Below are 27,628 nucleotides of genomic sequence, written 5' to 3' on the forward strand. Positions count from 1 at the left end.
CACCTTGCAGCGCCGGCACACCGGGTTCTAGTCCCAGTCGGGGCGCCGGATTCTGTCCCAGTTGCCCTTCTTCCAGGCCAGCTCTCTGCTGTGGCCTGGGAGTGCAGTGGAGGATGGCCCAAGTACTTGGGCCCTGCACCCCATGGGAGACCAGGAGAAGCACCTGGCTCCTGCCATGGGATCAGTGCGGTGCGCCAGCCGCAGCGCGCCGGCCGTGGTGGCCATTGGAGGGTGAACCAACGGCAAAGGAAGACCTTTCTCTCTGTCTTCTCTCTCACTGTCCACTCTGCCTGTCAAAAAAAAAAAAATGAAAAAAAATAAAATGCATAAGAATAAAAGTTGAACAGTAGAGAGGCTACATTTTGAACAGTGGAGACTTACATATTTGTTGTCCTCATTGAACCACGTTCTGTGGTTCACATTGTAGGGCATTGGTAATTCATTGTTTTAATGTGCCTTTTACATACTGGGAAGAATTTGTCACCTTTACTCTGCTTGCTGTTGGTTGTGAAGGTTGTGTCTTTTCTTTGTGTTATTAATGCAACCCTACCAGATTTGCCTTTTACTGCAAAAGCTCTGCCTTAATGGGGTCATATTAAGGGAGGAGCATTTCACCCTTAGTGCATGCTCTTATCTCCTGTAACACGCTGCCGTCTGTATTCTTGAAAACTGACGTGGAAAATGAGGGAACAGAGTTTCTGGCAGCTTCCCGCTTTCATCGTTCCAGGAGGTGAAAGCATCAATTTTCATTTCATGCTTTGAATTGCTTGTAATATGGGTTTTCAGTGCGTCTTTGGTAGGCAGATGAGCCAGAGCTCTGGGGCCGTTCCGAAGGGGCCCTGTGTAAGGAGGCCGAGAGAATGGGCCCCAGAGCCCCGGGGGAGGAAGTGAGCCTGTGCTACAGTGTCGCCGTCTGGAAGTCACCAGCGAAGGTGAGCTGCTACTAGGCTTGCCAGACAGTTGGGAGTAGAATGTTCCCGTGTCCTGTCTTTGTGTTGTAAGAAGAGAGTCCTTCAAAAAGTTAATGGAAAAAATAGAATTAAAGGTGTTTATTTTGCTTCAAAAATTTTTTGAAATCTATACATATCTTTGTCCATCTTCTGGTTCACTCCCCAAATGGCCCTAAGGGCTGGGGTTTGGTCAAGCCAAGAACTGGGACCTGCATGGAGGTCTCCCATGTGGGTTGTAAAAGACCCCGATACTTAATCTATCCTCTGTTTCTTTCCTAGAATCTTTAGCAGGGGGCTGGATTGGATATGGAGTAGCCAGGTCATGAACTGCTGCTTTTATGGAACCTGACATCAACAGGTGGAAGCCCCTAGTGATATCTTACTGGGCCGAGTAGTATCTTTCTGGGGAATGTCAATGTCACTGGATGTCAAAAGGAATATTTGCTAGCACAGCACTTACCCAGCAGTAGATTGGGTGTACCTCCCAGGGCAACTGGCTAGGTTTTTCTTAGAGTCCTCTCTCTTAATGGGAAAGCCCAAGGCTTTGGGAAATTGCAGCTCCTCCTTTGTGTAGACATGCATTCCCTACAGCAGCTTGGCGGCTTATTATAGATGGAGGAGAAAGCTACAGCCCCCAGTGCAGGAGCTTGGCTGCCCATGTTTGCATTTTCCGGAGCACAGACTGAGGGTGTTGGAGCGAGATGTTCCACTTGCCAAGACGTGTGAAGGTGTTAAAAAAAAAAGTCAGTTACTTGCCGGTTGAAAAATAGGTATGTTCGAACATTTTTCTCATTATAAAAAATTTTTGTAGTTAAGAATGCCTTTAATCGAGGTAAATTTTACGGATTTTGTGTACCTTTGACAAGTCACAGTTTCTTGAAGTGAATTTTATTTCCTGTTAAAATTTACATACAATGAAAATAATTTGCGTTGGTGTAGTCATGTTACCACTACTTGATTCAAGAGACAGATTGGGAACTGCCATTGTGACATAGCTGGTTAAGCCCCTCCTTGCAGTAACAGCATCCCTATCAGAGCACTGCTTTGAGGCCCAGCTGCTCTTCTCAGGATGCTGCTCCCTGCCAACGTGCCTGGGAAGGTAGCAAAAGATGGCCAAGTACTTGGACCCCTGCCATCTGTGGGGGAGACCTGAATGGAGTTCCTTTCTCCTGGCTTCAGCCTGTCCCAACCTCAGCTGTTGTGGCCGTATGGGAGGGAACCAGCAGATGAGAGATCCCTCTCCTTCTCCTTCTTCCTCCCTCTCCCGTCTCTCTCCCCATCCCCCTCTGTATTTCAAATAAATAAATAAATAAATCTTTTAAAAGAAAAGAAATAAATAGGATAGTACTATTACCCCTAAAAGTTCCTTCCTGTCAGTGGAATTGGTTAGTATGAAGCTTTTGTGTTAAGCTTCTCTCACTCAGTTACATGGATGTGCCGTCCGTGTTGTTGCTGTCCCATTTCATGGATATGCACACGTGTGCTTATCTGTTCACCAACTGAAGGACAACTGAATTGTTTCTACCTCTCAGGATTATGAATAATGTCTCCGAAGGAACCTCCAAGGAAAGCAAGACGCTAGGCCCAAAGCCTCAGGGACAGATAACAGTGGGGGCTGGAGAGGTTCATGTCCCACACAGGTGGTGTGGGTGAATGCCTGGGAGTGAGCTCGCCAGGTTCCATGGTGAGTGTGGATTTAATATTCTAGGAAGCTTCCAAACCCTTCGCAAGTGGCTGCCCCATGCTGCATGCTTGCCAGCTGCACAGAGTCGGAGTTCTGCTTCCTCTGTCTTCACCAGCTCTTGGTGAGGGTTGGACATCCTGCATTTGATAATCCAGAACACCCCAAAGATCAGAGTGTTTTGAGTGCTACTCACATTTTGTATTTCCTGCTTTAATGAAGTCCACCTAAGTACCCCAAAATCTGGAAAACTCCAAAATCACAAATACTTTTGGTCCCAAGCATTTTGGGTTAAGAATGCTCAACCTTTACTGTCAAATTAAAAATATTTTTCTTAACATTTGTAATATTTCTCTGTGATTTTTAACTTGTATTTTCCAAATGTTGATAAGTGTTTAACATGTTTCCATCTGCTTATTTACTTTCCCCATTTTTTCTTTGAAGTATCTATCTCAATCATTCACTCATTTATTTATTTAAAAAATTTTTTTTTTATTTGAAAGGCAGAGAAAGAGAAGGAGAGAGAGACAGAGAGAGAGCTGCCCCATCCACTTGTTCACTCTTCAAATGCTCACAACAGCTAGGTTTGGGCCAGTCTAAAGCCAGGAGCCAGGAATTCCATCCAGGTCTCTCCCACATGGGTGTCAGGATCCTAAACGTTTTGATTCATTTGCTGCATCCTATGTAGTGTTTTAGAAGGAAATTGAATTGGAAGCAGAGGTAGCACTTGATCCCAGACACTGTAATATGAAATGCCAGCATTCCACTCCTACCCATTTTAAATTTGCTTGTTTACAATCACAGATTTTAATGTAATGTACTCACTCATTCCTTCTAATCATTGGTTTGCCTGATTTTCTAAAATAACAAGATGAGAAACTATTTTCACACAGTAAACTGGTGGCAGGAGTTGGACACTTACATACTGGCTTTGTCATTAATTATCTAGACGGCCTTAGCAAATCATTTGACCTCTGTAAGGTTTACCTACCTCATCTGTAAAATGATCTTACTGCTTTGTTTCCTATGGCTATTAGAAGTAAGCGGGTGCCTTCCGTAGAACTTGACACATAGTAGTCATTCATTGAATTATTGCAAGCCAGACTGACCGAAGTGAATTTATTTATAATCTATCTGCATTTCTCACAAGGGAAGGCAAGTCCTTGTTGCATTTGGCTTACTGTTACAGCACCAGCGACTTGCATTGTACACAGTTCATGCAAAGCTTAAGGCAACTCGTCACATTATTAAACGAACGAAGTAAGGAATGAGTATGTTGGTGTTTGAGCCAAGAAAAATATTACAAATGTGGTTCTGTTAGGCACTGTCCTGAGTCTAGGGTGTTTATTGAGTTGAACCTGTTTTATATTCATTGTCCATTTATTTCAGTGCTTCAGTCATTCATAGGCAACTTTTTACTGCACACTTCCAGTTTATTTTTAGGGAGGCTGAAGGCTTTAAAGTTTGGGGCTGTGATATGCCCCCTTACTTCTGTTTTCTGCTATGATACGCTTTTTCAGAGGTCAAGAGGACTGTGACCTGAGACTCATTGCTAGGCTTCCCCTCTGCTTGAATATGATATCTACGAGTAGTTGCAGACTGACTCAGTGGCTTCCCAGCTGTGGGCCAGACTCTGCTTATCCCTCCGGTATACTGCGATTGCTCCCATTGTTTCCCGGCTGTTTTTAGGGTACTGGATATTTTGTAGGCTGGTCTTTGCATTCTCCAAGAATCCAAGCCGGTAGATAGAGCATCTGGGTTCCTACAAGCTGACCCCATTTGTAAGAAATCGCTGACTTGGGCAGGGTTATGTCAGAGTCTGACCAGTCCCAGCAGTGGACTCTTGAAACCATTGTTTCAGCTGCTCTTGGCTGAGTCAGCTGTGAGATAGAATTAGGTCAGAATAGCTCTTTCTGTAGCTTGAGCAATACTTGAAGCCAACCAAAAGTTAACTTTAAGCCAATTTGCTTTCTTTTTCACAGAAAAGGCATTTTTGAGGCCTTGAATAACAGAATTAGAGTTTGAGAATGTCAGAGTCTCTGTGATGTGTTAATTACTATTTTATGTTCCATGTAGCTATGAACGTCACACCATTTGTGCTGTGGAAAGTTCTCCAAGTTGAACTGCCTTTCATGTCCAGCTGATCCGTTTCACCCTTGAGAGGTCAGGAGAAGCAGTAATCTCACCTTCAAGGAGAAGGTGACAGAGCTTGTCTCGGTACACAGCTTCAAAGCAGTGCTCAGCACCTAACCTTGAATGTGATTTTAGCTCCTCTTCATTAAAAGCTTGGTTAGACACCCTTTTGAGTCTTCAATGAGCTGTGTGCTGCTTCCACTTCCTCTTGGTTATAGTTTATTGGAACTGTTTATAAGATCAGTTCTTGGACCTCTAAGTAGTGTGAATCTGCTAGCCACACTACTAACCCGAGTGAGAAGATGCTTAGTGCCTGTACTGTAGCTACCCAGGTCATGGGCTACTGACCGCAAGTGAGATTTGCTTCATTGTAAAGTAGACTCCAGATTTTGAAGACATTATTAACATGAAAAAATGGAGGTTAAAAAGATCTCACTAATCATTTTTACATTCATTCCATGTTGAAATTACAGTAGTTTGGATTTGTTGGGATTCAGCAAATGCATGATTAAATTAATTTTACTTATTTGATTTGGTCTTTTTTAATATTATGTAAGAGTACATATCTGGTTCCTATTACAACTTTATTGGACAATGCTGAAAGATTGGAGTGACAATTATATTCATAATTTAAAAAGTTGTAGACATTGTATCTGTATCTCGTGTTTAGCTTTCATTTGCTGACAAAGCATACCCATTTTCAGAAAGCTCATATTTAGGGACACAAAGCCTTTGAGAGTTCTGGCAGATGAGAGAGGCTTGGCAGTAGATGATGGCCAAGGTGCCTTCCATAGACATTTGGGCTCATGATGGCCTTGGGGTGAACTTGAAGACAGAGAAATGAGGTAACAAGGTCAGAATGCCAAAGCAAGTCCCAGCAATTTCTCTGGAGAAGCCTGCTTTCCACAGGAGTTTTTCTATTTGACCTCAATTTCGTGCTTGGAATCTCAGACATGTCAACATCAGGGAGCCTCTCTTTGATGTGATGCGGCTAATACAAATTCCAGAGGGCTATCACCTGAAGTTCAGTGCTTATGTAACACGTTTAAAATCATGTCCTTTGCTAATATCCCAGCTAATATTGAGAGAGACTGTGTGTATTTCTACCTCATGTAATTTTTTTAGCTGCTTGTTGGTGGTCTAGGCAGAATTTAACTAGAGTGAAGCCACTCATTTGTGCCAGGTAGGGTCAGAAGCTTTATTCCTTGTCCACACGAAATTCACTTATTTACTAAATAGTAACTGCATGGCAAGGGGCATACAAGGGCAGTGGAAGCAGTTGCAAGAATACTGTCTGAAATTCTTGCCTTTAGGGAGCTTGTTTTTGGTGGAGCTTATCCTACAGTTTAAAACATCCCTTGGAATGAATTTCTGAGCTAGAGAGGAACTTGGGAATTATGTAAGCCAACCTATTTATTTAACAGAATACCTGTTGTACATTTGTAATCTACTGAGTTAGCACAGTGCCTCACATCTTGTAGATACCAATTGTGTATACTCATTTATTCAACAAATATTTATTGAGTGTTGACTATGTTCTAGGCATTTTTCTAAGTATTGGGAATATATTAATGGCTGAAAGGGGTATTGGGAATGTTGGGAGAGAAGCAGCAATTTTAAATTGAGCCCTGCTGGGAAGGGGATGTTTGTGCAAGAGTTGGGAGCAGTGAATGTTGGCCTTGCAAAGAGTGGATTTGAGGAATTGCAGGTAAAGGGAGCAAACAGTACAGAGTCACCGAGGCAGCAGGTGGAGAATGTATGACTTGTTGGAGAAGCATTAGAGGTACCAGTGTGGCAGGGCTAAGTGGGCATAGGGGAGAAGGAGTATTGAAGACAGAGTCACATAGGTTACAAGGAGTTAGATCTTTTGGCAACTTTGGCTTTCACAGCAGAGGTTTTTGAGCAAAGAACTTTTGTTATCTGATCTCTCTTGTTATTTTCATAGTTTTTTCTTTATTCTTTTTTTGGTCCAACAGTAAAATTTTCTTTTTAAAAATGAATTTTAATTTCTTTGAACGGAAGAGAGAGAGAGAGAATATGACAGAGATCTTCCATCCACTGGTTTTGTAGCCTCTTGGGCTGCAGTAGGCTGCCAGGAACTCAGAACTCAGTCCACGTCTCCCACATGGGTGACAGGGACCCAAGTACTTGGGACATGCCTGCTGCCTCCCAGGGTACATGTTAACAGGAAATTAGTATTGTAAATGGAACCAGAACTGAAATCTATGAACTCCAATATGGACTGCAGATATCCCGAGTGATGTGTTAGTCAGTGTGCTAAATTCCTGCCCCCAAATTCCTTCTTGTTGTGCAGTTCCATGAACTGTGAGAAATGCACAGTCTTGTAATTGCCATCACAGTGAAGACACAGTCATTCCATCACTCCCGAATTTTCTTATGCTACCCTCTTTGAGTTATGGATGCTCTGTGGATATCAGCCTGTAGACAGGCGAGCTTGGGTGTGGAAGACAAGTTTGGAGGTTCATGCAGTGGCAAAGTGAGTACTGATGGAAGCTTGCCCAGAGTGTGTAGGAAGAGGGCAGGTTCTGGATCAGTTCTGAAAGATGAGTTTTGATGGAAGGTTTAGGAGGAAGGGATGGCATCTTGCCTTTTCCTCCTGGTCCCTAAGGAAAGCTGGTGTTAGTATTCACAGAGGGAGCCAGTTTAAAGGGGAAGAGTGTTGTTCAACTCCAAGCACAGATGTCAGTGGGCAGTCTGCTGAATTGGAATGCACACATTAATGTGTGCAAACCCTGTGCACATCACGAGAGAATCAGAAACAGCGTTGGCAGTTCAGAAGGGCTTAAGGAATCTGGTAACCAAGATTGCCGTCTGCCACGTCTTTTGTGTTGTCCTTCTTTTACTTCTTTACTCATTCCTTGGCAGAGAGATCGATTTCTTTTCTGTGCAGGGACCACCATGGAGTCCAGTATTCATTGTTGTGTTGCTTGCCTGACTTGTTAATTGAAAAAAAAAAATCACTTATGATAGGAGTAGGGAAGAACTGGTTCAGAAAGATGCTTTTTATTCTACCCAAGTTATTTAACTACAGGAAGAACTTTTGGTTTTTGCCTTTGGGTCCCTGTGTATTGATTTACACACATCTAATGATTTTGGTTGCCGGTGCACTTGAATTGAAGAAGAGAGAACTGAAGAGAAGGTTAAAATTAAAAGCAAGAGGGTGGAAATCTAGACCCAACAGTTAAGATACCAGATCAGACACCTGTGTCCCATATTGGAGTGTCTGGGTTCAATACTGGCTCCAGCTCCTGCTCATGCAGACTCTGACAGGTAACAAGTAATGGCTCAAGTAGCCAGGTTCCTGCAACCTGTGTTGGAAACCACCTATGCTGGGTTGAATTCCCAGAAACTGGCCTCTGCCAGTCCTGTCTGTTGTGAGCATTTAAGGAATGAACCAGTGGGTGGAAGTTCTCTCACTCAGTCTTTCTGTTTCTCTGTCTCTCAAATCAGTTTTTTTTTGAAATTAAAAGAATAAAAAGTAGGATATAAAATTCTGTGCAGTCTAGTCTCATTGGTTTGAAAACTTGTATGTGCATGTGCAGGACACAATGTAGAAAGAATAGTCTAAAATAATATCAGTTGGGGTTGTGGAATATTTTTTTCATGTTGGGAGGACTTTCTTAATTCCTCAAAAACATGTGTTTTTCCTTTTCTTTGTTTTTTTTCCTTCTTCTTTTGTAATTTGTTTGGGGAATGTTTATTCAACTTTAGATTCAGGCCTGGGCTGGGGATAGACCAATGGAAGAGACAGAAAGAGGCCTTGCTCTCAGAGAGTTGACAGTCCTGTGTGATCATGTGCAGTCATTGCAGTGTTTATCCTCAGAAAAGACAGGGGAATTAATGAAGAAAAATGCAGTGAACTTGTCTAACTCCATTTGCATTTAAAATATTACTTCCGTGTTTTTAAATTTATTTAAAGGATGTAAAGAGCTCCTATCTGCTGCTTCTTTCTCAGATGCCCACAATGACTAGGACTGGCCAAGCCAAAGCCCAGAGGTGGGAACTCAGTACAAGTCTCCCACATGGTTGGCAGGAACCCAGTGTCTTGGGCCATGATTTCTGCTTCCCAGGATCTGCATTAGCAGGAAACTAGAGTCAGGAGCCTGAGCCAGAGCCAGGTGTTGAGCCCAGGTACTTCAGTGTGGGATACGAGCATCCTAACTGACCTCGTAATCATTAGGCTGAACACCCCAAAGGAGCTCTTTGTGATTCTATCTCCGTCTGCATCTCTCCCTCCCATGGGTGGGCCTTTGCAGGTGTGTGACTCCTGGCTGCATTTCAGAAGCCACTGTGTAAAGTGTCATGTCCTCAGGAATCGTGTAAGGGCCACACCGTGTTCCAGTCTTGGCCTCTAATGTACTACCTAGGACAACAGAAAACATCAGAGTTCTTCGGTAGACATTGGTGTGCATGGTCCCACCTGTTGTTATCCTGATTCAAGTAAGACAAGACACCTGGCTTTGCTGAGCCTCTGTTCCCTCGCCTGGTGCAAACCTGGGATGAACTGGTGGAATCCAGTACCTTGTGAGTCTAGGATTCACGCAGGGGTGGGGATAGCCAGTATGATTTGAACTTTAAGAACATTCATCTCTTGAATAGTTATGTGAGCATAACTTCTTTGTTTCTGCCATGGGAGGCTCAGGGCCAGGTTTGTATTTTGTATGAGTGATCTAAACCGTGGAGCTGATTTGGGAAAGCTTGCGGGGAATATCTGTTCTCATTGAGACTTGGAACTGGGCTGGTTCACTTTTTCCCCATGACTCTCTCTCCATGGAGATTTAAATATGGTTAATGGAATTGGCATCCAGCTCCTCTATTAGTTGCTGACTGGCTCGATGCCACAAGAGGGAACAAAGACAAATAGGAGAGAATATTTTCTCTCTCAGGATTTAGAATCTGCAAAAATCATTTTGTTATATATTCTCTATACTGGATGTCAGAGCTGGTGGATTTTTTTTTCCTTTCCTCTTTTTTTTTCTTTTTCTTGTGTGAAAATGTTGGTATGGTGACTTCCTTCTAATTTTATCAAACACAGTATGTCCAGAAACAAAACAGAGCCATGTTTCCGTGTGTGATTGCTGGCAGCAATGGTGTGATTGCATCTCAGGGTAAAACTGTGAATTTGTGGGAAGCAACATGGAACGGGTCCTTAAGGAAAAAGAAGATGTATATAGCCTGGCTGCCAGGGTCGCCTTTGTTTCCGTGGGCTGAGGAAGGCACTAGCAATTGATGGGAGCTGAGGCTTCCTGAGCGTAGAATCAGGACCCATCCTGAACAGCCAAGACACAGGCAGTATTTATTCATCCCAAATATACAACTCGAGTGTGTTTATGTGAGAGAGAAAGAGACAGAGGTGAAGAGAGAACACAAAAAAGATTCAGCGTAGACAGATAAAACCATATAATTTAGTCTGCCTGCCCTGGAGACAATGCCTGGAGTAAGAGTGAGATGGGAGACGTGGTTCTCTGTTCTCAGTTTCTAGAACCTTGGCTCTGGTGTGTGAAGATATATGTTCTGTATACAACACAGTTCCTTACATGTAAGCCAACTTCTTGATCCAGGTGAGCTGTTACCATTCTGGAGACAAAGTGGTGGTTGAGAATTTACTGAGAGGAGAGGATTATAATCCATGGACAGTTAAAGGGGTTCTTGAAGGACAGTTTTGACAGCTGAGTGAAGCCAGGATTGGGTTGCTGTAAGGCAAGCACCTTGGTCACAGAATTTAAGGGCATGCTAGGTAAATAATATTTTCATGTGACCTTTTTTAAGATCAAAATTATTTGGATTTTTCTGTTAGCCCCAGGCTTTAATGCGGCTCATGATGGCATTGTTAGCAATGTTTTCCTTGTTTAAAGCTAATATTTTGTTTAAATAGATTCATTGCATCATTTTTGACTTTTAAAGATACATCACATGAAAGGTAGATGTTTGGACTCCTGCATCCCATATCGGAGTACTTGGATTTGGTTCCCAGCTCTAGCTCGTGACTCCAGCTTCCTACTGATGCACATTCTGGGGAGGCAGCAGGGATGACTCAGGTGATTGGGTTCCTGCCACTTCTGTGGGAGACCTGGAGAGTTCCTGGCTTCTGGTGTCAGTCTTCCAGTGGGCCATACCAGCCCAGGGGCTGTTGTGGGCATTTAGAAAGGGGACTGGTGGATAGGAGCTCTCTCTGTCTACCTCTCAAATAAAATATACAAGCAGTTTTTACAAATAGTTCATGAAATACTCTTTTTCTCATGTGCTGACTTTTTTGGTGCCCCTTGTAATTTGTGTACCAGGGTTGTTTGTCATTTGCTTTTCCTTAGTCTGACTGAGCCCATGGCATTTGTCTTCACTTCTGACTTTAGAAAGCTGTAATAAAATATGATTCCATGGGGCCAGTGTTCTGGCACAGTGGGTTAAAGCCCCAGCCTTCAGCCCTGGCATCCCGTATGAGTGCCGGTTCAAGTACTAGCTGCTCCACTTCCAATCCAGCCCCCTGCTGATGCACCTGGGAAAGCAGTAGAGGATGGCCCTAGTCCTTGGGCCCCTGCATCCAAATGGAAAACCCAGAAGACGCTCCTGGCTCCTGGCTTCATATTGGCTAGCTCAAGCCATTGTGGGCATTTGAAGAGTAAACCAGCAGATGGAAGACCTCTCTCTCTGTAACTCTGTCTTTCAAACAAATAAATCTTTAAAAAACATGATTCCAAGGAACAAAGAAGGTGTCTGGAGTGACTGTTTTCAAGCAGGTCAGTTCTGTTAAGATACTGACTGTGGGCATGGGTTTTTATGTACCATGATATGTGAAAGATTTTTTACAGATTCACTTATTTGGTAGCTGCTTATTGAACAGTTACTTTGTACCTGACACAGTTCTGGGTGCTAGGGTTATATAAGTTAGACAGAACTCCTTTACTGTTGGAACTTACCTTCCTTGAGGTAGCCATACTGCATCTCCAGTCCTCGCACAACTGTGTGATATAGGTATCGATTTCATCGTTTTGCAAGTGAGAAAAGTGAGGCTCCGAGAATAATCCTGGCACCAGATAGCTAAGTGTGGTATTGTCTAGCAAACAATGTGGTGTTAAGCAGATTCAGAAAGAGTCAAGCTCATTGTGACCTGAGCTTAGTCAATGAGAGGCTTCCTGGAATATATGAGTACAAAATTGCCTCTTCAAGAAAACTGTTATTTAAATGCAGATAAAATGTGGCTGGAAATGCAACACCCGTTTTCCTTGATTTTCAGTAAAGCAACAAATGGCACAGAGAAAGTCAGGTATAAAGATGGAAATGGAAAAGTATTTACCTATTTCAGTCGTTTGCCTCTGCTGCACTGTTGTGTTCACCTTTTCTACTAACTAGCTCCAATGTGTTGGAGTTGGTATCCTTACCAAGGCTCACAGAGTGCAGTGGTTGATTAGCCTTGCCCGCATAGCATTGACCAGGAACATTAATTTCATGCTAGTGTATCACACTTGTCATGAGACTAGCGTTTCTAAGTTGATTGCCTAGTACCTGAACTGAATTTTTAGATGACCACTTGAAAACTGTGGCGTCACTGATGGACAAGCTGGGAAGGAAACACAAACATGAAATAGAAAACTTGGTTAAAAATATTGAGCAAGCATACTACAATTACAGTTTTTATAAAAATGCTTGTGTGTGTGATAGAATATTATTCAGCCATCAAAAGGGAAGGAAATGTGATCAGTTTTGACAGTATGGATGAACCTGGAGGACATTATTTTAAGTGAAATAAGCCAGGATCAGAAGAACAAGTACCACATGATCCCACTGAGGAGGAACCTTAAAAAGTTTGTCTCATAGAAGTGGAGAATACTAGTGAAATCTCAGTCAAAGGATGCAAAATTTCACTTCGTTGAGGAAACTATTTAATGCAATTTGTTGTATACTATAGTGACTGTATAGCCATATGCAACATGAAGTTTCAGCATGTATCATACACATATATCTGTGGTCCCGAAAGATTATATACCTAGTGGTGTAATAGCCATCTTAGTCTGTGTCAGTACATTCTGTGATGTGCGCATGATAAAAATCTTAACCATGTATTTCTTTCATTCACATTGTGTTTTATATTCCTGAAAAATACAAGAACAGTGGATGCCAAGTGTTCTCATTACAAAAAAAAAAAAAAAAACAAAAACTGTGTGAGATAATGCATGTTAATTAGCTAGATTTTGTCATTCCACAAAGAACGTATTCCTTAAAACTTATGAAGTGCATGATAAGCACAATCTTTTCTGTCAACTGAAAACTAAATTTTAAAATCCCTGTGTGTATGTGGGTAAAGCAATTAGAAAACAAAATCCAGTGTATACCTGCTGACTTTCTAAAAACATTTTAATGAGGTAGAATTGATATACAGCATCTCATACACATTTAAAGCGTGTAAGTTGATAAACTTTGACACATATGGAACTATCATTGCAATTAAGAAAATGCTCAAGTCTGTAACCTGTCCCTCACCGTCCCTGCCGATGTGTCCTTATGCCCCTTTGTAATCACTCCTCCCTATGCTCAGACAACCAATGATGTGGATTACTCTTCAGAAAATTGTACATGAATGAAATCATTCACAGCAGAATAGTGAATTGTACTTCATTTGAGATCCATTCATGTTATAAGGCATAATAATGGCTGATTACTTTTTTTTTTTTTTTTTTTTTTTTTTTTTGTCAGGCAGAGTGGACAGTGTGAGAGAGAGACAGAGAGAGAAAGGTCTTCCTTTGCCGTTGGTTCACCCTCCAATGGCCGCCGCTGCAGCCGGCGCACCGTGCTGATCCGATGGCAGGAGCCAGGATCCAGGTGCTTTTCCTGGTCTCCCATGGGGTGCAGGGCCCAAGCACCTGGGCCATCCTCCACTGCACTCCCTGGCCATAGCAGAGAGCTGGCCTGGAAGAGGGGCAACCGGGACAGAATCCAGCGCCCCGACCGGGACTAGAACCCGGTGTGCCGGCGCCGCAAGGTGGAGGATAATAGCTGATTACTTTTATTGCTGAGCAGTGTCGTACTATGTGGATGTTCTATGGTTGATCCAGTCCCTGTTGATGGATGTTTGAATTGTTTTCGCTTTGGCACTGTAACAAATAAAGTCGGATGTATGCTTTTGTTTCTGTTGGACAAGAGTCTAGGAAAGTAATGACAGAATCATATGATCATCTCAGCTTTTTAAGATACCTACTAGTTGTCCAGAGTGGATTTACTACTTCACATTCTCACCAGCAGTGTGTAAGAGTCCCAGTTCTTCCACATTTCCACCAGTGCTTGGTTTAGTCATTCTTTTTAATTCTAACCTTTTAACAGTGTATAGTGATCTCTCATTATGGTGTTAATTTTTAGTTCTGTTATGTGTAATGATATTGAGTCTTTTCATGTGATCTTTGTAGACTTTGTGGAAGTATTTCTTCAAATTTTTTACTCCATTTTTTTAACCTATTTGATGTTTTGTTATCTTTCAGAATTTTCAGAATTTATTCTATATTCTGAATAAAAGTTCCTTACCAGATAATTTGATTTGTAAATACTCTCCCTATCATGTGCCTTGTGTTTTTATCCTCTTGATAATGTCTTTTGGAAAACAGATGTTTTAATTTTGATGCAGTCCAAATTAAGAATTCTTTGTGTTATGGAATATGCTTTCAGTTTCATATCTAAGATGTTTTCACCTAATCTAAGAATTACATAGCTTTCATTCTATGATTTTTGGAGTTTTTTTGTGTTACTTTTATGTCTGTGATCCATTTTGAGGCTTTTTTTTTTTAAGCATGGAAGTCCAGTTTATTTAGCAACAGTTGTTGAAAAGATGGTCTTTCTTCACTGAATTGCCTTTGCATCTTTGTCAGTAATTACTTTTCGCCATATGTTACAGTATATTTCTGTGTTCTCTCTTCTTTCTTATTGGTCCATGGGTCTCTATTTATACCAATACAACACAGCCTTGATTACTGAAAATTTATAATTAAGTCTTAAAATTAGTTGATATTAGCCCTCAAGCTTTATTGCTTATTTCCCAATAAGTACTCTAGGTTCTTTAATATCCCTCGTGAATTTTAGAATCACTTTGTCCCTCTCTACAAAATGTGTTGGGAATTTTGATTGAGTTGTTATCTTGAAATATATCAACTTGGGTAGAGTGTTCACGTTTAATTAATACTGCCCAATAATGGTATATATTTTTAAATTTTTCTCACAGTAACTTTTTGAACATATATATAGATCATTTACATCTCTAGTCAGATTTATTCCTGGGTATTTCATATATTTTTTGACATTAGCATAAGTGCTGTTTTATTTTATTTTAAAGATTTATTTATTTCTTTGAAAGTCAGAATTAGAGAGGAAAGACACAGGTCTTCCATCCACTGGTTCATTTCCCAAATGGTCTCAACGGCTAGCGCTGGGCCAGGCTGAAGCCAGGAGCCAGGAGCCAGGAGCTTCATCTCAGTGCAGGGGCCCAAGCAGTTGGGCCATCTTCTTCTTTCCCAGATGCATCAACAGGAAGTTGAATCAGAAGTGGAGCAGCCGGAGCTGGAACCGGTGCCCAAATGGGATGCCAGCACTGTAGACGGCTGCTTACCCCCTTGTACCACAGCGCTGGGCCCTATAAGTGCTATTTTAGAAATTCATTTTCTTATTACAACTGGTAAGTATATAGAAATATAACTGATGGGGGCCGGCGCCTTGGCTCACTTGGTTAATCCTCCGCCTGCGGTGCCGGCATCCCATATGGGTGCTGGGTTCTAGTCCCGATTGCTCCTCTTCCAGTCCAGCTCTCTGCTGTGGCCCAGGAGGGCAGTAGAGGATGGCCCAGATGCTTGGGCCCCTGCACCTGCATGGGAGACCAGGAGGAAGCACCTGGTTCCTGGCTTCAGATCAGCCCAGCACCAGCCGCAGCAGCCATTTTGGGAGTGAACCAATGGAAGGAAGACCTTTCTCTCTCTCTCTCTCTCTCTCTCTCTCTCGCTCTCGCTCTCTCTCTCACTGTCTATATAACTCTACCTGTCAAATAAGTAAAATATATATGTGTGTGTGTGTGTGTGTGTATATATATATATATATATACATACACACAACTGATGGCTGTATATTGATGTTCTGCATTGCTGTTAGCCTTGCTTGTAACTTCTAGTAGTTTCTTTGGAGATTTTATCAGATTTTCTCCATAAAGACAAGAGAGTAAATGTTTTAATCCTGTGGCTTGTGTGCTGTCTGGGCAGTTGACCATTGTAGAAAGCAGCCGTAGGTAATATGTAGGTGAATGGGTGTGATTGTGGATTTGCAAACTACGATTAATTACACAAACTGACCAAGCCCTCAGATAGATATCCATGCTGTCAGAGAAAATGATAATAGTTTTACATCTCCTTTTTCCAGTGTGGATGCCTTTTATTTCCTTTCCTTGCCTTATTGCATTGGCTAGAGCCTGTCCTTAAGTGTTGAATAGAATTTGAGAAACTGAATATTCTTGTCCCTTTCGTGCTTAAGTATGAGGTTTGCTGTAGGTTACTCATACAGGCAGAAAAAGTTCCATACTACTTAGAGTTTACCAAGTATTTTTATGTTGGAATTTGTCAGATTTTTTTATGCCTACTGAGTTGATTGTGTATTTTTTCTTTGTTACTGTGACTAATTATACTATATTTTCTGATGTTAAATCCATCCTGCCTTATGGGGATAAATCTTACTTGATCATGATGTGGCATCCTTTTTATTTATTGTTGGATTTGAGTTGTTAAATTTTTATTTACAAATTTTGCATTTTTTTCTTGTGAGGCATTGATCTATGATTTTATAATAATTTGAAAATATTCCTGTAAGATTAACTGAAAAAAATACATTGTGTAATCTATACAGTTAAAATTAATTTTGATTAAAAGAACCTAACCCTGTGTGTGTGTGTGTGTGTGTGTGTACTTTAGTCTGAGGGAAGAATATGAAACATCAAAATAACAACTTCACTTATGTTGTGCATGTGATAGAGTATAGGGATAGTATTGTTAACTTTGCCTTTGTATCTCTACAATACTACTTTTTCATTTGTAAAAATTGTGCAGGTCTAAAATTCTGGGGTAGGTGACTCTCTGGGAACAGTTAAAGTTGGAGAGAAGCAGTCCATTTTGGGGGCTAGAGTTGATCCTTTGGGCAACTGTTGAAAACATCCAATGGTCCTGTGATGTGTTTGAAGGGAAAAGTGATATAATAGGTGTGGATTTTGTGACTAGACTGATTTGACCTTGAATCCTGGACTTGGTATGTGCCTTTGATTTTCTTGTGTTTCAACATGGGCATAATAATACTTAGTGGACAATATTGTTATAAGAAAAAAAAAGATAATACAGTAAAACAGCTTATGGTACAATGCATGTAGTAAATGGCAATGCCTGCTTTTGCTCCCGCTGCTGCTTCTCCTTAGGGCATCAAAGGAGGACAAGGTCTGTAGTTTAACTTGATGCTCAATGCCTGGGTCCTGTTTCCATGTTTGACAGGTGACCTCCTGCCTCTTCTGAACCATTTTTAAGGATGGATGGTCCTAACCTTTTGGTGCAGCCTGTATTCCTCCACTGGGGCAAACAGCAGTAACTCCAGCTGGGCAACCAGTTTCTCTTATTTTGTGCCATGTGCTATGCTCTAGGAACATTAGCCTTTTTTTTTTTTTTCTTTCCTTCTAACACTATTAGTTTGTTGCTAACTTCTGAATTTGCATTAACTTGCTCCTGTAGCCTTGGCTAATAATTCTTCCCTCATTTAAAGTCGTTTGACCTTGGACTATCCTTTAACCTCCTTGATTCTTAGTGTATTTATCCATATAAAATGATGTCCTGCTTGTAGGATGGAATTGATGAAACACGACTCTTAAAAGTATTGAGTGTTGTTTGTTGGCACCTAATAAATACTCGGTACTATAAGGTAGTCTGCTCTGCCTCATGCTTGCTAGTCGAAATTAAGTAGTATTAGTACATTCCTTGCTTTTCAGAAAATTTCTCTATTAAAGGATAATTACTTTCTATCCCTTTCTCCTAAACGTTTTTACTTTCCAATTTGTATATAAACAATTCAATTTTTCTTTATACAAATAATAAGACTTTTCTTTTTAATCTTGTGAAGTTGAGCATATTTGCCCAAATTGACAAAATGTTTATTTATTTATTTATTGGAGGAGGGGAGGTAAAGTGAGAGGGAGTGAGAGAGGAGGGGGAGGGAGGGAAACAAGGAGAAAGGGAAGGAAGAAGAGAGCTATATACCTTGATCTACTCTGCAAATTTCTGTAACATCTAAGGTGTGCTGGGCAGGACTGAGATTGGAGCCAGGAATGTAATCCAGGTCTCCTCACATGGGTGGCAGGAACCCAAGTACTTGAGCCATCACTGCTGCCACCCAGCATCTGCAATGGCAGGAAGCTCAAGTCAGGAGCCAGAGCCAGATATTGAGGCCAGGGACTCTGATATGGCACAAGGGCTTCTTTACCTATAGGTTAAGTGCTCATTCCACTGACAGAATGATTTGAAATTATACTTTTATGTATCAAATCGTCACAGTGTTTTTGGTCAATATATGCTCTTTGGGTTTTCATTTAATACATGTATGTGTACATGATTGAATGGGACAAAATCAAACGTTGAGGCTGGCGATACCTCTCAAAATTGATCCATCAATCAGTAGCGTTTGAGTGTGTTTTTCCAGTCACCTATGGCGTCTCCTTAAACCCTGTGAAATGGCTTGTTGAAATCCATTTCCCATTGCTACGTTTTTTTTTGACCAGTCACTTATAATGAAGAACACAGAATTACTTAAAGAAGTGGGCTGTTTATGGCTTTTTCTGGATCAGCCTGTGATATATCCTAGTGATCATTACTTGAGGAATATATTTAGTAAGCCTATGAAATGGAAAGATTTACTACTCTTCTGAAATTATATCTAAGAATTCAATTAAAGATCACTCTGCTATTTTCTTTGAGAGATAGGACTTATTACATGTATCCATAATTTGTTTTTTAAATAAAATTTACTTTTATTTCTTTGTTTACATTCTGTTTGGAAGGCTAGGAGACCAAGAGAATCAAAGAGACAGAATTCTTTCATTTGCTGGTTCACTCCCCCAATGCCCACCAAAGCCAGAACTGGGCCAGGCTGAAGTCAGGAGCCCAGAACTCCATTGAAGTCTCCCATTTTAGGTGGTAGGGGCCCAAGTACCTGAGCCATCATTTGCAGCCTCCCATGATGCACATGAGCAAGAAAGTGTATTGGAAGTAGAGTAGCCAGGAATAGAATCAGGCATGTATGAAATGCAGACATCCCAGGCAGCAACTTCCCCACTGCGCCAAACCCCCACCCCTCTATTCACAATTTAAAAAACCATCTAAAAACTCTCACTTCTTCCACATTTTCCAAAATATAAAATGTATAAAATACATTTGTATTGTCTCAGTAGAAAATGGTATAAAATTGTTTACAAAGAATTGAGTTTCAACCCCTGCATTTTTTAAAATAGAATTTTCCAAGCAGTGAATTCCAAATGTGGGCAGGTGCATTTGGCTTTTTCATTTACCAGAACATATTTCATGTTTAAAATTTTAATGAAAAATTGTAAAAGCAAATTGGTTAATAGGTTTCTGGAAAGAGATGACCTTTCTGTCTGTTCTGAGTTAACAGAAACAGTAAATCTGATTTTTAAGGGTTTTTTTTTTTTTAGTTTAAACTTTTCTATGGATAGAATTAGCGAAATTGAATTTGTTACTTCATATTATGGTTTGCTTGCTTTTTTCTAGCACTTCTTTTGAATCATGGGATTTAAAGGATTCTAAATAACTAGACCGCCTCCCACTAGAGTAGGGCGGTGGAAAAAAGAGTGGTTTCTATTCAGTGCTTATTGTGTTTTCTATTTTAGCTTGATTTGGATTTGTTTCTATAAAAATAGAAGGAATGGTGTAATGAATCTAGGTATCCTTCACTGAATTTTAACTACGACCAACTCTTGGTCCTTTCCATTTTATTCTCCCTGCCACTGGGTCATTTTGAAGCAAATTCAGGATATTGTGCAGTTTCTTTTGTAAATGCACCAGTGTGTAGGATTTGATTTATAAACCTTAAGACAAGGGACAGGCTTAATGCTTGGTATTCTTGGTATTTTAGTACATCTCTTAATTTCTGACTTGTATATAGTTCTTTTTTTATTTTTTAGTTTTTTAATCTGAGGGGATTAAAAATATATTCTTTAATTTTTTTTCTTTTTTAATTTGAACGGTCGAGAGACAAAGTAAGAGAGCCTCTGTCTGCTAATTTACTTCTCACAGCCCACAAAGGCCAGGCCGAGGCTGCAGCTGGGAGGTGGAAACTCAGTACATTGGAGAACATGTATTCTTCAGTGGTGTTGAGGATCTGAATTGAAGGCGTCATGCTGATGGGGCTGAGATTGGCTTCTCATGTCTCAAGCTGAGTAATACTCCATTGAATGCCTATACCAACTTCATTTATACTTTCATTTGTTGATGAATATTAGAACTATTTCCACATGTTATTTTTAATAGATTAATTTACTTGAAAAGCTGAGTGTTAGAAATGGCAAAATGCAGAGAGATCTTACGGCCACTGGTTCACTCCCCAAATGGGTACAATAGCAAGTCCAGGCCAGGCTGAAGACAGAAGCTTGGAACTCCATCCTAGTGTCCCACACGGATGGCAGGAAACCAAGCGCTTGAGCTGTCTTTCACTGCCTTCCCCAGATGCGTTAGCAGGGAGCTGGATCAGAAGGGGAGCAGCCAGAACTCAATACTCCGTACTCCAATATGGTATGCCAGTGTTGCAAGTGATGGCTTAACCCACTACGCCATGCCAGCTCCAAGGTTATTTCTTAAAGTAATGTAGATGTGTACTTTGTGTTGTAGTAATTAAAAACAAAAATGAAACAACTCCAGATAACTTTGATTTGGAGAGTGGTCACTGTGCTCATTTTCTTTTGTGAAACAGAAGATTTGGCAAAGTCTGCAAGTGCACACGGTTCATGTCTGCAGCCAGTACAAGGGCTTCCAGCTCTGTCATGCTAACAGTGATGCACCACTGTTTGCTGGATTCCATGAGAAAAGGCTTTTTGGGAGCTGGTGGTTAACATCAACCAATGTGTTTTCCTTTCCTTAAATTCAAGGCCTTTTGGCCATTGGGATGAAAGTGTTCCATTGTGTGACCTCTCTCAAGTATGAGAGATCACTTCATGTCCCTGCTTCTGCCCATTAAATGCTGGTACTGCCCACCTTCCATCATGTGACAATCAGAAGCATATCCACAAATTGTTTAAAAAAGATTTATGTGTTTATTTAGTTGAAAGGCAGAGTGATGGTGGGGAGAAGAAGGGAGGGGAGGGGGGAGACAGAGAGAGAGAGAGAGAGAGAGAGATCTTCCATCTGTTAGTTTACTTCCAAAATGCCCTTCACAGCCATGGCTGGAAAAGGCTGAAGCCAGGAGCAAAGAACTCCATGTTTCCCACCTTTTTGGCAGGAGCCTTAAGTACTTGGGCCTTCTGCTACTGCCTTCCCAGATGCATTGGTAGGAACTTGGAGCAGAAGCAGAGAGGCCAGGACCTATATCAGGTCCCCAGTAGGGTATTTGGACATCCCTGGCAGTGGCTTAACCTGCTGTGCACACACAGTATCCTCAGAATTTTTAAAAATGCCTCCTAGGGGCAGGCCTTGTGGCTCAGTGGATTAAGATGCTGCCTGTGATACTGGCATCCCATGTGGACACTGCTTCTGTTCCAGGTGGTTCCACTTCCAATTCAGCTCCCTCTTCATACAACTGGGAAAGCTACAGAAGATGGCCCAAGTGCTTGGGCCCCTGCCACCCGTGTGAGAGTTCCAGGTGGAATTCTGTGCACCTGGATTCTTTCAGGCTCAGCCCTGGCCATTGCAGACATGTTGAGAGTGAACCAGCAAATGGAAGGTTGCTGTCTCTCTCTTTCTCTCTCTGACACTGCCTTTCAAATAAATAAATAAATCTTAAAAAAAAAAAAAAAAAAAAAAGCCTGCTAGGAGAGGGGGCTGGAAATTACCCCTTTGTCAATGTGTAGGGAACAAGACCTCCAACCTCTTGATATTTGCTCCCTGCTGTGAGATATAGCATAAGATGTATACTGATCAGAAATCATCTCCCCAAGTGACTTCTATTATGATTGAATGAGTCCATGCAGTAAAAGGTGGTCCAACATGAAATGAACCTACATAAGCAAAATCTTCATGTTAATATCCACCAGCCACACCTTGGTTACAGATCATCACTTCTGGGTGTCTACAATGACTGTAGGTCACCATGGAGAAAGTGGAGTGTCTGTGTTGCTAGTGGTCACTGGGACTGTCACAACACACTGGCTGTGATGTCAGCGCTGCAGGCAGAGTGTGCTCCAGAACTTCTCTGCTGAGCAGATGAACCTGGCAGCTATAGGAGAGCAAAAGGCTGCATTGATCCTGGCAGTGTGAGTCCAACTTTTGAAATGTCATCGATTTAAAAAAAAGCTCGAGGTGGCTCATTTTTAGCTAATCCCCATGTGTTGGTCTCTGCTAACAGCAGTTACACATACTAGCTGTCTCAGCCCATCCATCGAGTTGCAGGCCTCATGTATATGTAAATCAGGCAATCCTGATATGTGAATCCTGATAATACGTGGTGTCCTTCTCTGTGCACACCTAGCTCTTACAGGTATTGATAAGGCTGTCTGACTAGAACTGGGGTGAAGATTTGTAATTCATGCACATCAACACTGCACACCCTACTGAGACCTCTTGACATCATTATTTGAATACACAGATACTTGTGAATCTGCTGTGAAGACTGACAGTGGTGATGGTAGGGACTTCAGGGAACTGGAGCATGGCAAGGGGGTAGCATCCTGTGCTTCAGCACCCAATGCCAGGCAGCATTGCATGTCAGGTTTTGCCAGACCTCCCCAGTTTTTAAAGACAAGCTGGAAGTCTGGAATTTTTTCCCTATGATTTACCTCAAGTTTGTAGGTACTGCCAACTATTTCTTTTAAAAGATTTGCTTGTTTGAAAGACAGAGTTACAGCAAAGGAGAAGCAGAGAGATAGAGAGACCTATGAGCTCATTCACTCCCCAGATTCCTACACCAGCCACGGTAGGCTGGGCTGAAGACAGGAACCAGGTCTCCCAGGGGTGGCAGGAGCCCGAGTACCTGGGCCTTCATCTGCTGATTCCCAGGTGCATTAAAGGCAAGTTAGATTGGAAGTGCAAGGCAAACCAGGCATTCACTATGCGATGTGGACATCTCAAGTAGTGGCTGAATGTACTGTACCACATGCCTGCCCGACAATTTTTTTCCTAATATTTATTATTTATTTGAAAGTTAGAGTTACATAGAGAGAAGGAGAGGCAGAGAGGCAGAAAGAGAGAGAGAGAAAGGTCTTCCATCTGCTGGTTCACTCCCCAAGTGGCCACAATGGACAGAGCTGCACCCATCTGAAGCCAGGAGCCAGGAGCTCCTTCTGGGTCTCCCACGTGGTGCAGGGGCCCAAGGATGGGGGCCATCTTAACTGCTTTCCCAGGCCATAGCAGAGAGCTGGATCAGAAGTGGAGCAACTGGGACTTGAACCGGCACTCATATGGGATGCCGGCGCTGCAGGTGGAGGCTTTACCTGCTACACTGCAGTGCCGGTGCCCTGACAATTAATTTTTAAAAGGAACTTGGGGGTTGTTGTTTGAGTTAATGTTGAAGATGCCAATTGGGATTCCAGCATCTCACACTGGAGTGCCTGGGCTTGAGTCCCACCTCTGCTCCCAATTCTAGCTTCCTGCTAACGTGTACCCTGGGGGATAGCAGGTGATGGCTCAAGTAGTTAAGTCCCTACCACCCATATGGGAGACCAAGATGCTTAATTCTCAGCTTCTGCCTAATCCAACCCTGGCAGTGGTTGGTCTCTGTTTACTTTTCTCTCTGCCTCTCAAATGAATAATAGACAATAATAATAAAGTAGTGTAAGCACTGTGTGGACCAAAGAAAATCATTTTCAGCTAGCCAGACTGAGTATGTGTACCGCCATTCTGTGTGGGCTGCCTTGTACAGCTAACAAAGCCACACGTGGACATTATTAAGAACTCATTGCTATGGGTCATGGAAGCCTTGGAAACTCAGAGGATGCAATAACCCTGGAAATCACACTTAAGGGACAGACCTCCTTCTGCTTCAAGGCCTGACTAATTAGAAATTTATGGAGCATTACCAAAGATTTTTCCTGACACTTTGTACTCATATTCAATAACGTGGCTAAAACCCTAAAGCAAACTTGGCAGCAGTTCTCCTCTCTTGGGAACCAGCACACCACACCGTGCACGGAGCTTTGCCCAGAGCAGGTGCTTAACAGGTAGAGAATGTATGAATACCTTTCAAGCTGGACTTACATAGCTCCTGTTATCCAGTCCACTGCTGTAGAAATTGCATCTGTTGGCACAGGAGCCAGTCAGAGCTCCTTGCTTGTGCTCAGTGACTCCCCAACTCAACAGTTCCACCAAGGTGACCGTGTTATATGCCCTGGTTTGATTATGATTAAGGATCTACCTGACCAACTGTAACAAGGAATCACCTACGTTGCTTCTATGGGTGTAATAAGGACTCTAACTGCCTGTGCATAACCAAGAGGAAAAAGAAAATGTGTGTTTCCACTAAAAAATCATTTTATTTTTGTTGCCAGAAAGCGTGGGGTATAAGCCTGGGTAGCAAGGAGGAATGAGATGGGAAACAGTCCCTGACGCGCAGCCATCGAGTCCATCACCTGCTCCCTGCCCAGGTGTGCGTGAGATCGATGAAGAGCTGGTCTGCAGGTGCATGTGTGGCCCTTCACCCTCCTAATTGCCTCTCTGGTTGTGTCCTTTCCCTGATAAATAGGTGCCCTGGGGACAGTGCTTTTAAAGGCTTCCATGTTGGTGTTGACATGGATGCTGACATCGGGATTTATGCCCTGACATCACTTTGAAGCAAGCATTTAGCTGCTGAAAAGATGTTTTGGAGTCACGTTCCGCCTAAATTAAATGTAAATATAACATGCCCATGGGATGTGTGACAGCAGTGCGAGAAGATGGCCTGCTGCTTATACTCTTTCTTCTCCTTCTCTTCGTTCTTTAATTACCTAGATTTGGTGAAACTGTAAAGGACACAGCCATAAAACCCTCCCACTAATGCTTTTAGTAGCCTGGCTTTTTTATTTTTTTAAAGAATTATTTTATTTATTCGAAAGAGTTACAGAGAGAGGTAGAGGCAGAGAGAGAGGGGTCTTCCATCTGCTGGTTCACTCCCCAAATGACCGGAACAGCCAAAGCTGAGCTGATCCGAAGCCAGGAGCCAGGAGCTTCTTCCAGGTCTCCCATGTGGGTTCAGGGACCCAAGGACTTGGGCCATCTTCTGCTTTCCCAGGCCACAGCAGACAGCTGGATTAGAAGAGGAGCAGCCAGGACTTGAACCGACACCCATATAGGATGTTGGCGCTGCAGGCTGGGGCTTTAACCTACTGCACCACAGTGCTGGCCTTAAGTAACCTGGCGTTTTATTTTTGAATTTTAGCAGTTGTCCCTCTGCAGAAGTGTTTCCCAGTTTTTATCCAATGAGTCTTGCCTGATCTGGGGGAGAGGGCAATGAGGGATGATCTATTCTACACTTCGCAAGGACTCCTGGTGGGCGTGGAGGGAGTAGGGTACAGCAGTGGCTGCAAATATAGACTACTGTCGTTATTTTCAATTCAGCCCTACGGGTACAGTCACAAGATTGTGGTTAGTATTTTTAAAGATACACCCCAGCTTTTCTAACTCTGCTTGGTTCCTTCATATTAATAATGGGCCATCCTGAAAACCCTGAGAAATTAAAAAATAGGTACAACCTCATCTCGTGTTCTATAGCAACCTAAAGATTGATGAGCTTAGCATTTTGATAGTCTGTCAGTAGACTAACCTATAGTCAGGGTCTTGAGCAAAAGCAATGTTTGTCAAAAATGCTTTTCCATAGCATCACTAATGTGTGACCATCATTTTAAGGCCCCTTTTAATGTTTCAGAGGCACTGCCAGGTTTGCCTGCTTTTAAACAAGTGTTGCTAATTAAAAAATATGTAGATTGTAATTTGGATTGCTTTTTGCTCAATGCCTAAACTCTTGAGCACAAGTATGTAATCTGCATTACAAAAAAGCAAACAAACAAAAACCCAGTAGCATGGAATTGGGGAAATTGATCTGTGGGTTATCTTGTCACTTGTGCTAAAGCCTTAGGTAACTTTGGGTACAAGTTTCCTAGGTTTGAAGTATCTGTGTTTTGCCTCTACTGCTGTTTATTTATTTATTTATTTATTGACAGGCAGAGTGGACAGTGAGAGAGAAGACAGAGAGAAAGGTCTTCCTTTGCCGTTGGTTCACCCTCAAATGGCCGCCGCGGCCAGGGCGCTGTGGCAGGTGCACCACGCTGATCCAAAGGCAGGAGCCAGGTGCTTCTGCTGGTCTCCCATGCAGGTGCAGGGTCCAAGGACTTGGGCCATCCTCCACTGCACTCCCAGGCCATAGCGGAGAGCTGGCCTGGAAGAGGGGCAATCGGGATCTGACGTCCCGACTGGGACTAGAACCCGGTGTGTCGGCGCCACAGGTGGAGGGTTAGCCTATTGAGCCACGGCACCGGCCTCTACTGCTGTTTATAAGTAATGTAAACCACAGAGATCATATATGTTACCTGTGAGAAAAAAAAAATAGGCATAACAGAAATAGAGGAAAGAAAAGTCTCCTTGAATCCCATCCCACCACTTAAGTCATTGTTGATACTTTGAAGCTATTTATTTTCTTGACACATACATGTGGCATGGTGGGGTGCAGAGAGAGAGCAAGTATTATCTACTAGTTTACTACTTCTAAGTGCACTTAACAGCTGGAGCGAGCTGAGCCTGGGCTGGAGCCCAAACCAGGAATAGGGAACTCCAGCCAGGTCTCCTTTGTGAGTGGCAGGACTCAAAGCTAAAACATTCCACCTCCTTTGTTTTAGCTTTTTGATTTTTATAAAAAATAGTGCATTATTGTTATCTGTTGTCACCTTACAATACAGCAAAACACCAGAGCTTCTTTCTTATAGTACATTTTTAGTTTATTTGACAGATAGAGAAACAGATGAGACACACATACACAGAAAGAGAGACCGAGCTCTTAACTGCTTGTTCACTGCACAAATGCCCAAATGTCTGGGAAGGGCCTCTCTGAAGCCAGGAGCAAGAAATGCAATCTGGACTCCTATGGAGGCGGCAGGGACAGAACTATGTGAACCATCACCTGCTGCTGCCCAAGGTCTGCACTGGCAGGAAGCTAATGTTAGGGCCAGAGCTCTGACTTGAACCAGGCACTCTAATAGGGGATGTGTCTTAACCACTAGATCCGACACCCTTCCCCAGGATGTCTATGTTAATGAGAGTGACATTGCCTAAACTGAAGGATGCTGTCACTCTGGAGAAGAGAAGGATCTGAGAAGCTGAGTCAGCCAGCACACTTTGCCCATCAACCATGAATGCAAATAACCACTGCACCCTGTTTTTCTCCCTTCCTCTACTACAGTGTTGTGAAATATTTGTTACACGTGAGTATTCCTATGTATTTTCTATTTAGTACTGACATGCTAGATTTAGCTCTATACTGTGGATTATCAGTAAGGAAGATGATAGGTTATTGATAGAAGTACTGAATTTCTTTTTCATTGGAGTTTGCTTACATATGATATAGGCCACAATATCTGATAATGAGAGAAAAGGAATAGGAAAAGGTGTCTTTTTAAAAATTTTTTATTTGAAAGGTAGAGTTACAGACAGCGAGAGAGAGAGACAGA

The 27,628-nt window shown here is 42.2% G+C and overlaps 1 protein-coding gene across 34 annotated transcripts in view; it reads left to right on the top strand.

The window, feature by feature from the left end:
* Positions 1 to 27,628, top strand: part of MAGI1 (membrane associated guanylate kinase, WW and PDZ domain containing 1) — a 685,324-nt gene that overhangs the window by 456,765 nt on the left and 200,931 nt on the right. The window lies entirely within an intron of this gene.

Source organism: Oryctolagus cuniculus, chromosome 10 (genome assembly GCF_964237555.1).
Source record: "Oryctolagus cuniculus chromosome 10, mOryCun1.1, whole genome shotgun sequence".
NCBI lineage: Eukaryota > Metazoa > Chordata > Mammalia > Lagomorpha > Leporidae > Oryctolagus > Oryctolagus cuniculus.